The following is a 16,963-nucleotide window of genomic DNA, read 5'->3' on the forward strand; positions in this document are numbered from 1 at the left end:
CATTCCTGCAGGACTGGTTTCCTGGAAACCTTAGGAAGACCGCGCGGACAGGAATCCTTGTGACCACAGCCTCTTTTAGGGAGCTGACTTTGATCCATCCGTGACAGAGCTAGGGTCGGTGGCTTAATATCTGAGCCTGGATTTTTATACTCTGGAACATGAAGACTGGATGAAGATGACATCTGGGGACCTTTCAGCTGTGACCCAGTGAGATTTGGAGTTTTCCTAAGCCTGACCTTTGTATTTAGTTTATAAAGTACTCAACCTAGTGCCTGGCACAAGGTTGCTATTAATAGTAGTGTTGATCATAAGCAACCATAATAAATAACATCTGATTCCCCAAGTAACATGGGATTAATAAGAAAATGTCCTATGAGGGCACCAGGCACCCAACTAAACAGATTTCATGGCAAAACCACCCCAAGGTGGAGTGAGTTGTCTCGCTTCCTATCGTGCAAAGGGAAGAACGGGAGAGAGGGGAGACGTTTATCTACCTGCCAGTGGCCAATCATTTCCATCCATCATCTCCTTTAATCAAACACAGTGGCCACTCTGGTGTCCAGGAATTTGACAAATGGTTCCAGGACAATGTCCCAGACTCTACTCCTACACTTTTCAGAACTGCAAACACTCCCAGACCAATTGGAGACCACCTGCTCTCCTGACGGGGGTTCGGGGGGGACTGACCCATGGACACTCAAACCTTGTGTCCCTTCAGTCCTCCAAACACAGGAGGCAGAGTCATGCCCTCCTTCCTCTCGCCCATCACCATGTTCTGCATGCCGGTCCCTCTTCTTGAGGGGCTCAACTCAGCCACAGACGACTGCTGAGACATGCTCAGCCACCAGCCCCACAGCTCTTTGGCTGAAGGAACTGGCTTTCTGTTCCCTCTCTCACAGCCGTCACAAGGACACTCAGGAGCCCTCATTCACATAAAATCCCATCGTGGAATCTTCGCCTACAACCACAGAATCGCAGGGCTGGAGGAGACTCTGAGGCGCCTAGTCTAGTCCTTAGCAGATGTACAAGCGGGGCCGCCCCAAAAACACCCCCGCCAAGTGCTTCTGCTCGACACCTTCGAGGCCGAGAGCTCACTCCCAGCCGGTGCCCCCCCTTTCCCTTCGTGGAACTACTCAGCCATTAGAAGCTTCTTCTCATGTCCATGTGGAATCTGACCTCTTGCAGCTTCCTCTCCTTGGTCCTCATTCTTTCACTGATGGCACAGAAAGTCCAGTCTTGTCGGAATATGGTGTGCAAAGAGGTTCAGGGAGGTGTGTGGGGAGGAGTATCGTGAGACGACGTCGGAGGTGATGAGAAATGTCAGAAAGAGAACTGGTAGAGATATATGCTTGCTAAAAGGGACCCGCATCCTGCATGCTTTCTGTCATGCTTTTTAAAAGTGTGGTGCTCAAGAGGTAGCTCCTCAGCCCTCTGGAAAGCTTGTCTGTCCCAAATAACTTACTCTCTGAGACTACAGACAACTGGAGTATTGTGTTACTTATTGTGGCGACAAGAAAAAGGTGATCAGGAAGGGAGGAGACTCAAAACTGTGTCACGGGAAAGACAGTTGAAAGACCTGGGTCTGGTTAGCCAGAAGGAAAGATTTGCATAGTACAGTCGTTGCCTCTGAAAATCTTTCCTGGGGAAGAAGGACTGGACCAATTCCAAATGGAGCAAAGAATTAGACTTAGGACAAAAGGGTAAACCATCAGAGTGACCAAAAGCTTCCTACTAGACAGGGCTATCTTAACAGTGAGAGGTCCCTGTCACTGAAGGTGTCCAAGGGAGGTGGAGAAGGGGGCCATCGATGCAATTCAAGCTCTGGGTGGAGGTTGGACTTGACGGGTTTGGCATCACCACCACCACCCAAACACACACACACACACACACACACACACACACACACACACACACACACACACACACACACACACACAAAGAAGTTGGGGTATTTAAAGCCAGAGGCTCTTTATTTTTCAAAGTGCATCAGTGTAGGTTGTGTGTCTCTTGCTTTGTTTAGCCTTGGTCACCCAGAGATTTTCCCATCACTGACTTGGTTGTCAGCAAGTAATAAAAGCCTTTCCTCTCTCCTTGAGAGGAGTGGAGCAGATTGTCTGGATCTGCACGTAGTGCCCTGGCTCCAGTCTCAGCACCAAACGTGTTCCTTCTGCGCAGTCTGTTCTGTTTTGACAATGCATAGGGGAGAGCTGGAGAAAGTCCCGTAGCCAAGGGTTCTGGAAGCTGCAGGGTGGGGCTTTGCTCTGGGACAGGAGGGATGATATTTGTATTGAAGAAAGATGTGGTTGGAGCCCCTTGCTCAGAAGGAACACAAGCAGAAAGTTTGGCTGGGGTCAGCGTCTGACCTCACTCATTGTCTTTCAGAGAGGAAGTTGTACCTACTACAGCCACACCAGTGTTTTCTCAAGGGCGGAGTCTGAAAGAGATTTCTTCACAGGAGGAAACTCCCCTACACCTCTCTGGCATCCTGGAGATTAGAATAATAATAAGTTGGTTTTCTTCTGCATAAGAGATGAGATTTGCTGTACTGCCTGAGGATGGAGTACTAGACTCCCTGCTTTATTAAGATCTGAAAAGTAGTCTCATTTGGACTAGAGCATTTTACATCCCGTGACCAGCTGGTAGTGACTCATTAAATGATATTACTCAACTAGGATTTACTGAGCCCACTTCTATGCTAGGCTGTGTACCAGGCACTGGGGAGCAAAGATAAACAAGATACAGGATTTGCCCTCAAGAAGCTTATAGTCCAGTGAGATAAAATTGCAAGCAAAAAATTAAAATCCGTGCAGTGAATACCAGCTAGTGAATACACTAGCTGGCCACGAACCTCAGGGATGGTGTCCTCGAGGAAGGGATATCTTGAGATGAGTTTTCAAAGATGAGCAAGATTTTATGAAGCTTCAAAGGCAGGAGTGGGGAAGGACGATGGAGGGAGGGATCTGTGTATGCAAAGGTGTAGGAAGGGTGTGAAAAAGCTTTGTTTATTTAAAGGAGCCACCTGTACTTCGATGCTACCAAAGCCGCATACGATGCAGGCAGAGATGTTCAAAGGATGAAGCTGGAAAGGTGGTTTCAAACCAGGGGCAGTTTTGTCTCCCAGGGACATCTGGTTGTCTCAAGGAGAGGAGGGGCAGCACTACTGGCCTCTAGTGGGTAGAGACCAAGGATACTGCTAAACATCCTTCAGTGCTCTGGGCAGCCCCCTCAACCAGATAGACCAGTCTGTCTGGTCCACAGTGTCAACAGTGCTGAGATGGAGAAACCCTACCTCAGAGAGAGGCAGCAGCCACACCATAAGGATGCAGCTCCTTTGGGGCCACTGCATTTTCCCAGGGTCATGCAGTGAGGGCACCCAGGGGAAAGAAACCAGGGTAGTGTAGGGTTTTCAGATCCTGCAACCCGAGGTCCCCCTTACCTGTGTCTCAGCCATCCCTCCCAGCTGAATTTTTCTGGACACATGTGATAGGCCTGCATACAGTAGCTTCCTCCAACTTGCTGACAAAAATAGTAAACACAAAATTTCCTGGGGGAAAAGAATTCCTTAGATGCGTGTAACATCATTCCACTTATGGGGCACTTTTCATCCCTCATCTTATTTTACTCATTCTACAAAAGAGGAAAACGAAGCTCAGAGATGCTCTGCAGTCTAGGAATTATTTAACTGCAACACACTCAGCTTCTACCTCTTCTCCCAACCAGTCCCTGAGTGCACCACGGACCCATCCCTCTGGCAGCAGGGGATGCTGGGAGTATCCTCCATCCTGACCTTAATGGCCTCCTTTCCAGCTTCCTGGATTCATATCTGTGTGAGGGGCCAAGAGCAGGCTTCCTGCCTCCCACTGACCATAGCCGTGACACTCACATACCCTTCTGACCATAGGAGACCTCGCACTCCCCGTGGGGAACTGGCTGCCTTGGTAAGAGGACCCCTCCTGGCCAGCATGTCAGGGACAGCTGCTCGGCTCGTGTACTCTGGCCAGGAGGCATTACTGACCCTGTGATTTGGCTCTTCATCCAAACTGGCAGATGGGCACAGGTGCCTTGCCGTGATGCTGCTCTCTCTTGACTGAGCAAGTCTGAACACTAAATCACCCAGCAGAGGACAGCACCAGTCAGCTGAAGGGTGGACTTTTTCCAAGTGGAACCCCAAAATGCTGCTGATCTGAAATTTCCCTGTCTCCAGGACAGCATTAGCAACCCACGCCAGGTCACATGCTGCACAAACACTCAATAATCAACAGTCATTCTAACAGCTTGTCCGAGGCCTGTTCGTCTGATTTAGAAGTTTATATAATAGCATGACAGCCCTCTACCCCAATAGCTCATGAACTCATGGAGAAGTGACTTCCTACATTCCCAAAGCCATTTCTCCAGTCATACAGAAAAGCAAAAAAACAACCAGCACTTCCCCCTCCTCTTCATCTCCCACAACCCATCCATTACAAGCCCAGGGAAAGGAATAAAGGGCAATGGATCTTCATAAAATAATAAAACCCTGCCTGGTCTCAGGCCCACCTACGTCATCCCAGCACTGCCTCCCCGTCCCACCCCGTGAGACCTCTTAGCCCAAGCAGGGTCTCAGGGCGTCTCCCCACTCTTCTCTCCGTGGTTCCTCCTCCACTGGCATGCCCCAGCAGCTCTCTCCCGCTGACCACGGCTCCATCCCTCTCCAGTAATATTGCTCCATCTCCAACTGTGTCCTGACACTTTGTCAAGGCTACAACAGTGGAGAGCACCTGACCCCTGGCTGTAGAGTAGAATGAATAACAGGAAGCAAGAACAGAGGGAGAAATGAGGTAGCTAGAGCAGGGCAGGTGAGAGATGATGCTGGCTGGGCCTAGGGTGTTGATTGCAGAAAAAGCAAAAAGGGAGGTGTGAGAACTGAGCCTGTGTTGGAAAGAATGTCAAAGGGGGCTCAAGCCCCAGCTGAGGTAAGGGCCAGAGAAGGGGTCCCTTTCAACCTTGAGAACTTTAAATAATAAAGGGGGTACATTGGCTGGAAGCTCTGCCGCGACTCTGATCCTAGAGAGTATGCATCTCTTTCTTGGGGCACAGGATGACAGCACCCATTTCTCCAAGTGCTTTTGTGTCCCAGTGGAGTGCTCTCCAGAGACACTCCAGACCCCTCACTCTGTGCTTGTTCATCACTCCAAGACACTGCTGAGCATGAGTCCCACGTGCTTAGAGTGGGGCAGTGGGCTCATAGCACAGGGGTGGATCCAGGTGGGGGCTCAACATCAAGCCATGGTTCACTAACAGCGAGGCTGCCACCGTGTCAGTGGCTGCTCTGATGGGCTTTCTAAAAATACTCTGGGTTCTGCGGCTCACGGGCACCAACCCAACCCTTGTGAGTGCCAGGCAGACAGGCACCCTCCTCACTCTCCCCAGTGCCTCCTCTTTAGCTCAAGTTCATCTGCTCTCACCTGGATTATGACACGAGCCACCCGGCTGCTCTCCCTTCTCCACAGGGACCACCAGATGTGACCAGAAAACCCAGGAGACCACCCCATCACCAAAGCCTATCCATTCATTCACTCACTCACTCATTCATTCACTCAACATGCATCCAACAGAGCTTTCCTGCACCAACACAGAGTACCCTTACTAGGCCAGGCCATGTAGTAGATGCCACAGATTGGCTGAGTGAAGCCAAACACAAAAGAATAAATACTGTGGGAATCCAGTTATGTGATACTCAAGAATAGGCAAATCTTATCTGGAAATATGAAACTCGGAATACCAGCTACATCTTGGAGGTGAACGTAGTTATTGACCGAGAAAGGGTAGGAGGGAGTTTTCTGGGATCTGAGATGTTCTATATCTTGATCTGAGTGATGGTCTCATGGGTGTAAAAATGAGACATTTTTACATGTGTAAAAATGTACTGAGCTATAAACTTAAGATTTATGCCTTTTACTATATATATTATGCCTCAATCATTTTTTAAAATATATATATAAAGTATTACTCTGGTTTTACTTTTTATAATTTATAGATGAGAAAGCTACATACCAAAATTTGAGCAGTGGTTGACTGATTGGTGAGATGATGGTGAATTTTTAATCTCCTCTCTTTATACTTTACTGGACTTGCCAGATATTCTGCACTGAACATACCTTGCTTGTGTAGTGACATTAAATATATTAAATGTTATTTTGAAAGTAATAACCCTAGAGGTGAAACATTCAGCAAGCACGAGGTAGGTGGCTCTCTTCCCAGAGGGGACAGAGCCCACTCACGAGCTTTTGTCCTCTTGGACAGTGAGGACATGGGCTTAGGAGTCCTGACCCAGGTCTGTGGGATTTCAGTGCAACTAAATAAAGCTTCTGGCCCACTGGAGGCTGGGAGGTGGGGCTGCTGGAGGAACCCTGGGGCTTTCCTCTCATTCCTGAGGGGAGGAGCCTCCGGGGCATTCTGAAACCTCACTGAAACCCTAGCCTGTCTGCCTTAGAACTTGCCTGACTCTGGTCTCCTGCATTTCTGACCCCTTCAGCTGGGGGTTCTGTGCCCCAGGGTATGGAGGCCTCTCCCCTGGACTTAAGAGTGATTTCAGCACCCCTCACCTCATCCCATCAGCAAGAAGTACCTGCCAGCTTGTGCTATTTGGGGACATGGTGAGGTAGAGGGAGCTGACAGTGGGAGTATTAAAGCAAAAACTAGATTAAACCCTGAAAACTCTAAGGAAGGAAGAAAAGGGAAGATGGAGGAACCTCTTCAGGCCTTGGTTTTCTCACTGGGAAATGGGCTGTTGTGAGATTAACATACAAATAAGCATATGGAAAGCACTAGAACTGAGGGCTGGTTTTGTGCTCTGGGTTTTTTTTTATTTTTTGTTTTTTGAATTTATTTTTGTCTGCATTGGGTCTTGGTTGCTGCGCACAGGCTTTTCTCTAATTGCGGTGAGCGGGGGCTACTCTTCGTTGCGGTGTGCAGGCTTCTCACTGCAGTGGCTTCTCTTTGTTGCGGAGCACGGGCTCTAGGCGAATGGGCTCTAGGTGTGCGGACTTCAGCAGTTGTGGCTCGTGGGCTCAGCAGTCGTGGCTCGCAGGCTGTAGAGCACAGGCTCAGTAGTTGTGGTGCATGGGCCTAGTTGCTCCGCGGCATGTGGGATCTTCCCAGACCAGGGATTGAACCCATGTCCCTTGCATTGGCAGGCAGATTCTTAACCACTGCACCACCAGGGAATCCCCTGTGCTCTGGTTTTGCTGACACTTTGGGAGACAGAGGCTGGTCGCATGGCTGGCTCCCCCACCTTCTCCTCCATTCCTAGTGTCCCTCTCGGCTACCATAGCCTGCACAGAGCAGGAGGTGAGATACAGTTTTTTGTGCCCGAAGCCTGATTTCTGCACTGGCAAAGTCAGTGGGCTCATGTGATGAATATCTGCTTGTGATTCATAAATATATTTTGTATTTCCAGCCTGGATCCTAAAATCACTTCCCCCTCCCTCCAGTCTCCTCTCCCGCCCCTGACACACATACTCCCACAGAGAAGTCATGTGACGCCTTCTCAGATTGAGCCCAGGAATGAGCCAGCGGCCCAACTCTGCCCTGTGACACACACAGCCTCCAGCAGTCACATGGCCTCCAGCTGCCACCACCTGCCCTCTGTCACCAGCCTGGTACCCTCTCCCTGGCAGGCTTCCTGAGCTGACTCGCCCCTACAGGCTCTAAGCTTGGCAGACAGTGGGACTGAGGGACAGAGGGTACAGGGCCACCAGTCTTGGACAGTTCTGGTCTCAGCCGACCTCAGTGGGACCCTGTCCAGGACTCTCCTCAGCACCACATGGTGTGCCCCCCAGGGGATTAGGTACCCTGCTGGCCTGGTGCAGAGGTGGACAGAGCTGTTGGCAGCTGGCTCCGTGAAGCCAGCCCCAGCCAGAGCCCCCATGAGCAGGGAGCTGGAGCCATAGGTGCTAAGATGAGGCTGTGTGGGGAGCCAAGGACACCATATATCCATGTACCTAGTGGAAAGGCTGGAAGCCAGGCATTGCCAGGCTTTAGAAGGAGAGAAGACAGCAAATACAGGAGGGGCCATCTGTATATATATTATACTCAAAAAAAAAAAAAAAAAAAAAAAAGGAAAAGAAACGAAAGAAAAAAACTCTAGAGGAGTGGTCCTCAACCAAGAGCAGGTTTGCCACCAAGGCACAGCATCTGGAAACAGTTTATTGGCTGTCAAAACTGGGGGACTGCTACAGGCATCCAGTGGGCAGAGGCCAGGATGATGTTGCTGAACCTGCTGCAAGGCACAGGACAGCTGCCCATAACAAAGGCTTATCCACCCCAGTGTCATTAGTGTCACAGTTAAGAAACCCTGCTCTAAGAGAGGATGCCTAAAATCATAATAATTTCACAGACACCCCAAAACACACCACCAGACGTGGTCCTGCCCACCAGAAAGAGAAGATCCAACCTCATCCACCAGAATACAGGCACCAGTCCCCTCCACCAGGAAGCCTACACAACCCACTGAACCAACCTTACCCACTGGGCGCAGACACCAAAAACAATGGGAACTACGAACCTGCAGCCTGCGAAAAGGGTACCCCAAACACAGTTAAGTTAAGCAAAATGAGAAGACAGAGAAATACACAGCAGATGAGGGAGCAAGGAAAAAACCCACCACACCAAACAAATGAAGAGGAAATAGGCAGTCTACCTGAAAAAGAATTCAGAGTAATGATAGTAAAGATGATCCAAAATCTTGGAAATAGAATGGAGAAAATACGAGACACATTTAACAAGGACCTAGAAGAACCAAAGAGCAAACAATGATGAACAACAGAATAAATGAAATTAAAAATTCTCTAGAAGGAATCAATAGCAGAATAACTGAGGCAGAAGAACGGATAAGTGAGCTGGAAGATAAAATAATGGAAAAAACTACCCCAGAGCAGAATAAAGAAAAAAGAATGAAAAGAATTGAGGACAGTCTCAGACACCTCTGGGACAACATTAAGTGCACCAACATTCAAATTATAGGGGTCCCAGAAGAAGAAGAGAAAAAGAAAGGGACTGAGAAAATATTAGAAGAGATTATAGTTGAAAACTTCCCTAATACGGGAAAGGAGATAGTTAATCAAGTCCAGGAAGTGCAGAGTGTCCCATGTTACAAGAGACAAAGAAGGATACTACATAATGATCAAGGGATCAATTCAAGAAGAAGATATAACAACTGTAAATATTTATGCACCTAACATAGGAGCACCTCAATACATAAGGCAAATGCTAACAGCCATAAAAGGGGAGATCACCAGTAACACAATCATAGTAGGGGACTTTAATACCCCACTTTCACCAATGGACAGATCATCCAAAATGAAAATAAATAAGGAAACACAAGCTTTAAATGATACATTAAACAAGATGGACTTAATTGATATTTATAGGACATTACAGCCAAAAACAGAATACACTTTCTTCTCAATTGCTCATGGAACATTCTCCACGATAGATCATATCTTGGGTCACAAATCAAGCCTTGGTAAATTTAAGAAAATTGAAATCGTATCAAGAATCTTTTTCAACCACAACGCTATGAGATTAGATACCAATTACAGGGAAAAAAATATGTAAATAATACAAACACATGGAGGCTAAACAGTACACTACTAAATAACCAAGAGATCACTGAGAAATCAAAGAGGAAATCAAAACATACCTAGAAACAAATGACAATGAAAACACGACGACCCAAAACCTATGAGAGGCCGCAAAAGCAGTTCTAAGAAGCAGGTTTATAGCAATATAATCCTACCTCAAGAAACAAGAAACATCTCAAATAAACAACCTAACCTTACACCTAAAGCAATTAGAGAAAGAAGAACAAAAAACCCCCAAATTTAGCAGAAGGAAAGAAATCATAAAGATCAGATCAGAAATAAATGAAAAAGAAATGAAGGAAACGATAGCAAAGATAAATAAAACTAAAAGCTGATTTTTTGAGAGGGTAAACAAAATTGATAAACCATTACCCAGACTCACCAAGAAAAAAAGGGAAAAGACTCAAATCAATAGAATTAGAAATGAAAAAGGAGAAGTAACAACTGACACTGCAGAAATACAAAGGATCATGAGAGATTACTACAAGCAACTATATGCCAATAAAATGGACAACCTGGAAGAAATGGACAATTTCTTAGAAAAGCACAACCTTCCGAGCCTGAACCAGGAAGAAATAGAAAATATAAACAGACCAATCACAAGCACTGAAATTGAAACTGTGATTAAAAACCTTCCAACAAACAAAAGCCCAGGACCAGATGGCTTCACAGGTGAATTCTATCAAACATTTAGAGAAGAGCTAACACCTATCCTTCTCAAACTCTTCCAAAATATAGCAGAGGGAGGAACACTCCCAAACTCATTCTACAAGGCCACCATCACCCTGACACCAAAACCAGACAAAGATGTCACAAAAAAAGAAAACTACAGGCCAATATCACTGATGAACATAGATGCAAAAATCCTCAACAAAATACTAGCAAACAGAATCCAACAGCACATTAAAAGGATCATACACCATGATCAAGTGGGGTTTATCCCAGGAATGCAAGGATTCTTCAATATACACAAATCAATCAATGTAGTAAACCATATTAACAAACTGAAGGATAAAAACCATATGATCATTTCAACTGATGCAGAAAAAGCTTTCAACAAAATTCAACACCCATTTACGGTAAAAACCCTCCAGAAAGTAGGCATAGAGGGAACTTACCTCAACATAATAAAGGCCATATATGACAAACACACAGCCAACATCATTCTCAATGGTGAAAAACTGAACCCACTTCCATTAGGATCAGGAACAAGACAAAGTTGCCCACCCTCACCAATATTATTCAACATAGTTTTGGAAGTTTTAGCCACAGCAATCAGAGAATAAAAAGAAATAAAAGGAATCCAGATTGGAAAAGAAAATATAAAACTGTCACTGTTTGAAGATGACATGATACTATACATGGAGAATCCTAAAGATGCTACCAGAAAACTACTAGAGCTGATCAATGAATTTGGTAAACTAGCAGCATACAAAATTAATGCACAGAAATCTCTTGCATTCCAATGTACCAATGATGAAAATTCTGAAAGAGAAATTAAGGAAACACTCCCATTTACCATTGCAAGAAAAAGAATAAAATACCTAGGAATAAACCTACCTAAGGAGACAAAAGACCTGTATGCAGAAAGCTATAAGACACTGATGAAAGAAATTAAAGATGATATAAACAGATGGAGAGATATACCATGTTCTTGGATTGGAAGAATCAGCATTCTGAAAATGACTATACTACCCAAAGCAATCTACGGATTCAATGCAATCCCTACCAAATTACCAATGGCATTTTTCACAGAACTAGAACAAAAAATTTCACAATTTGTATGGAAACACAAAAGACCCCAAATAGCCAAAGTAATCTTGAGAAAGAAAAACAGAGCTGGAGGAATCAGGCTCCATGACTTCAGACTATACTACAAAGCTTCAGTAATCAAGACAGTATGGTACTGGCACAAAAACGGAAATATAGATCAATGGAACAGGATAGAAAGCCCAGAGGTAAACCCATGCACATACGGTCACCTTTTCTTTGATAAAGGAGGCAAGAATATACAATGGAGAAGAGACAGCCTCTTCAATAAGTGGTGCTGGAAAAACTGGACAGCTACATGTAAAAGAATGAAATTAGAACACTCCCTAACACCATACACAAAAATAAACTCAAAATGGATTAAAGACCGAAATGTAAGGCCAGACACTATAAAACTCTTAGAGGAAAACATAGGCAGAACACTCTATGACATAAATCACAGCAAGATCCTTTTTTGACCCACCTCCTAGAGAAATAGAAATAAGAACAAAAATAAACAAATGGGACCTAATGAAACTTAAAAGATTTTTCACAGCAAAGGAAACCATAAACAAGACCAAAAGACAACCCTCAGAAGGGGAGAAAATATTTGCAAATGAAGCAACTGACCAAGGGTTAATCTCCAAAATATACAAGCAGCTCATGCAGCTCAATATCAAAAAAACAAACAACCCAATCCAAAAATGGGCAGAAGACCAAACAGACATTTCTCCAAAGAAGATATACAGATTGCCAACAAACACATGAAAGGATGCTCAACATCACTAATCATTAGAGAAATGCAAATCAAAACTACAATGAGGTATCACCTCACACTGGTCAGAATGGCCATCATCAAACATCTACAAACAATAAATGCTGGAGGGGGTGTGTAGAAAAGGGAACCCTCTTGCACTATTGGTGGGAATGTAAACTGATACAGCTACTATGGAGAACAGCATGGAGGTTCCTTAAAAAACTAAAAATAGAACTACCATATGACCCAGCAATCCCACTACTGGGCATATACCCTGAGAAAACCATAATTCAAAAAGAGTCATGTACCACAATGTTCACTGCAGCTCTATTTGCAATAGCCAGGACATGGAAGCAACCTAAGTGTCTATTGACAGATGAATGGATAAAGAAGATGCGGCACATATATACAATGGAATATTACTCAGCCATAAAAAGAAACAAAATTGAGTTATTTGTAGTGAGGTGGATGGACCCAGAGACTGTCATGCAGAGTGAAGTAAGTCAGAAAGAGAAAAACAAATACCGTATGCTAACACATATATATGGAATCTAAAAAAGAAAAAAAAATGGTTCTGAAGAACCCAGGGCAGGACAGGAATAAAGCCACAGACGTAGAGAATGGACTTGAGGATATGGGGAGGGAGAAAGGTAAGCTGGGACGAAGTGAGAGAGTGTCATGGACATATATACACTACCAAATGTAAAACAGATCGCTAGTGGGAAGCAGCTGCATAGCACAGGGAGATCAGCTCGGTGCTTTGTGTCCACCTAGAGAGATGGGATACGGAGGGTAGGCAGGAGATGCAAGAGAGAGGTGATATGGGGTTATATTTATATGTATAGCTGATTCACTTTGTTATACAGCAGAAACTAACACACCTTTGTAAAGCAATTATACTCCAATAAAGATGTTTTAAAAAAAAAAAAAGGCCCTGCTCTAGAGAGAAAGCAACGCTTCTGGGTTAGATTTGAGAAGGACCCCACAAATGAGTGAACCGGGAGTGTCACACCCAGGCTTGGAACCATTCAGTACCTACGCAGTGCCTTCAGATTCGAACGCAAACCCCTCGGCATGTGGCTCACCAAGCCTTACTTCCATAATCTGACTTACCCTCCAGCCTCATCTCCTGTGTGGTTGTGGTCACATCAAGCCATTCACAGTGTCCCAATACCCGAAGGCCTTTGCCCTTGAGGCAGGGGATTTCTTGTCCTCTCTTTAGAATATTCTCCTACTTCTATCTGGCCAGGATTCACCCATCCTTCTGGGTCCAGCTGTGTCATTTCCTCACCCGAGAAGCCCCCTGCACCCTCATGTCCCTGGGGTAGTAGATGGCACCTGTACCATAGATCATCACACAGAACAGGTGCTGGCACAGCTGTCTCTCCCACAAGACTGTGGGTTCCCTTTGACATCCAGGTCTGTCCCCCCAGTGCCTGGTGTGACCTTGAACAAGGGGAGCCAATCTCTCCTTGATCTTGGGGTGGGTAGGCTGGTCTAGCCTATCGTCCCTTAATGCAGAGGATCCATGGGGAGCTGGAGAAAATGCAGAGAATGATGTCAGGCCAACTGGGCCAGGCAAAACAGGGGGGAATCAGAGACAGGAATGAGTCTGAGGGACCAGACAAACAGGGTCTGGTAACAAAACGACAGAGGAGCAGAGACCAGAAGAAAGATGGTCTGTGCCAGTTCTAGAGGCAGAGTTGTAAGGTCCCAGTTCCCCCCATGGTGGGCCTACAGCATCCAGGACTGGGATTGCCACCAGATGCTTGGCAAATGCATGTTATATCAACAGGGAAATTTGGTCATTCACACTTGAGAGCCAGGTCACTTACTTTTCCTTAAATTAGCTTCATGGGGAAGGCAGGGCACAAGAGACAATCCCATTTAATAGATGAGGAAGCTGAAGCTCTAGGAGGTAAAGAGACTGTCTCCAAATTGCCAATACTGCATCCCTTTCTCTTTGGCTACACCATTCTGAGTCAGCCAAGACAAGATCAATCAGCTCATTCCTTCACCATTGGTTTAATTTCCATGGGCAATCCCAAAAGACAAGGCAAAAGAACAATTCTCCAGTGTCATCTCTTGTGGTATGCAGTTACCCACAGAATTTAGTTTTGTGTTTTACAGCTATATTGAGATACAACTGTCCTACAATAAACTGCATATATTTAAAGCATACGATTTGATGAGAGCTGACATATGTATACTCCCATGAAACCATCCCCACAATGGAGACAATGAACATATATCCACCACCCTTAAAAGTTTCCTTGGACTCCTTTATTATCCTTCTCATCCCTCTTCACACACCCCCACACACATACACACAGGCAACCACTGCTTTCTGTTCTTCTTATTGCATTTTCTAGCACTTATACAAATGGGATCATACAGTATGTACTTGTTTTTATCTGGCTTCTTTCAGTCAGCATAATTGTTTTGAGATTCATGCATGTTGCTGCATGTATCAAAAATTTATTCATTTTTATTATTGAGTGGTATTCCATTATATGCATATAGCACAATTTGCCCATTCACCTGCTAGTTTGTTTTCAGTTTTGGGCTGTTACAAACAAAGTTGCCATGAACAATTATATACAAGTCTCGTAAGGACGTATGTTTTCATTTTTCTTGGTAAATACCTAAGAGTAGATTGGCTGGGTCATATGTTCAATTTATGTTTAACTTTTTATGAAATTGCCAAACTGTTTTCCAAGTTAATTATACCATTTTACATTCCATCAGCAGTGTATAAGAGTCTACTTCCTCCACACGCTCACCAGCATAAGGTATAGCCAGTCTTTTAATTCTAACCATTATAGTAAGTATGGTGGTATCTGACTATGATTTTAATTTGCATTTTCCTAATGACTAATGATGTTGAGCATCTTTTCATGTGCTTATTTGCCATCCATATATTTTCAATTAGTGAAATGTGTATTCGAAGAAGAAGTTTTGGAAGAGTATTATATTTGCTTATATCAGATGTAATAAGGTACATAATTTTGAACATGGCCTTTGGAAACTGTCAGACCTGGTATCACATTCTGGCTTGGCCACTTACCATGCAACTTAGGATAAACGGCTTACCTTCTCTGAACTTCATTTTCCTCTTGTGTAAAATGAAGGTAATAATAGAACCTGATAAGGTTTAAATGAAGATCAAATAATTAATGCCTTTAAAGTATAACTCAAGGTCTAACATATAGAACTTAATAAATATTATTAATAATTATTTTATAACATCCTCTGTTGGTCTGATTTGAATTGTGACAAGCAATACGCCTGGCATACCTGAAAAACTAATCTCTCTGAGAATTAAATGGTGCTTCATGTCCAACACAGTAGATATACAATATCTTTTTTATTGCTAAGTATGTGAAAAATGGAATTTAATAGAAGTCTAGTATGTCAGAGCTGAAAGAGTCCTTAGAGATATTTAAACCAACTCTATGCCTTAGCTCAGGTCCTCTGGAAAGCAGAGCCTGAGGCAAGGATATAGTACTGCGACTTTACTTGGGAGGTGCAAACTTAGGGTGGTTAGGGTGGAGAAAAGATTCAGAAGTGAGACAAGGGAAGATGCCGGGGCTCTCACGCAGGTAACCACTATCCAACTACTCAAAGAGGTGCCAAAGAAACACAGTAGGTCTCTCGGCAGGCATGCTTTCTCAGCACATGGAAATTCCCTGGAAAGTTTCTAAAGAGAAACCACACTTCACAGAAGTCCAACGAGGGGGAAAGTAGGGCACATGTATCTGTCATTTTCCCTCCTGTGGTCAAGACTCAACCCATGGCAAACAAACTCCCCTGTGCTTCCAGCGTGTGTCATCCACCACCATGGTGGTTATTCAGGAAAACATCCCACATCCTGCCTTGTGGTCTTTCATCCAAGCCCAGAACTGAATGGGCAGCTTAGTGCAGATGGAATGCCAACCAGGGAAGAAAAAGAAGGTGTGTAAGACTCATGTCCTGTCTTAGGCTGGGCGCCTGCAGAAGCAGACCCTGAGTCTAAGATCTGAGTATAAGAGGTTTGGGGGTAATGGAATCCAGGAAGCAGGGGTAGAAGAGTAGAGAGGGGAGACAGGGGAGGAAGCCAATACATGGTGTGGCGATGGGGAGGCTACTGTTGTAGGCATCTGGGGCTCAGTCCTCGTGGTGATATCTAGGAGACAATACGAAACTCATTTCAGGTTTGTCCCATGCAAGGTGAGGAAGCTGAGCTAGCTACCTCCAACCATTTGTCATTGGCTGAGGGCTGCTCCCTGGGACATTAACTTCCATGACCCCACCGTCCAAGAGAAAGGAGGAGAGTCCCAGCTGCTGATAGTAGGATGCCTTTGGCATGTCCTGGAACAGTGAAGGCAGTATCTGCAGGGGTCAACAAACTACTTCTTAAAGAGTCAGAGAGTGAATATATGAGATTTACGGGCCATGTTGTTTCTGTCACAACTAGTCCACTCTGCTGTTGTAACTCAGCCCCAGATAATATGTAAGCAAATGGGATTGGGGCTTTGTCCCAGTAAAACATTATTTAACAAAACAGGCAGCCAACCTGCAGGCCATAGTTTGCAGACCTCTTTTCTACGTGTATGAAGTATCCCATTTTGCAGACAGAGAAACTAAGGCCCAGTAGAGAAAAAGTAACTGTAAGTAAAGGAGCCAGAATCACATCTCTTGACCTTCTGCCCGATATTTTCTCCACTATATCTTGTTACCTCTTTACTGGGGCCTTGGTATGATTTTTAGGAGACTTTCAGCCAGAACTCTTCCAGGGAGAGTCTGTGTACCCCAATAAGTCTTTTTTTTTTTTTTTTTTTTTTTTTTTTTTTTT

Source organism: Lipotes vexillifer, unplaced genomic scaffold (assembly GCF_000442215.2).
Source record: "Lipotes vexillifer unplaced genomic scaffold, Lipotes_vexillifer_v1.1 scaffold809, whole genome shotgun sequence".
Classification (NCBI taxonomy): domain Eukaryota; kingdom Metazoa; phylum Chordata; class Mammalia; order Artiodactyla; family Lipotidae; genus Lipotes; species Lipotes vexillifer.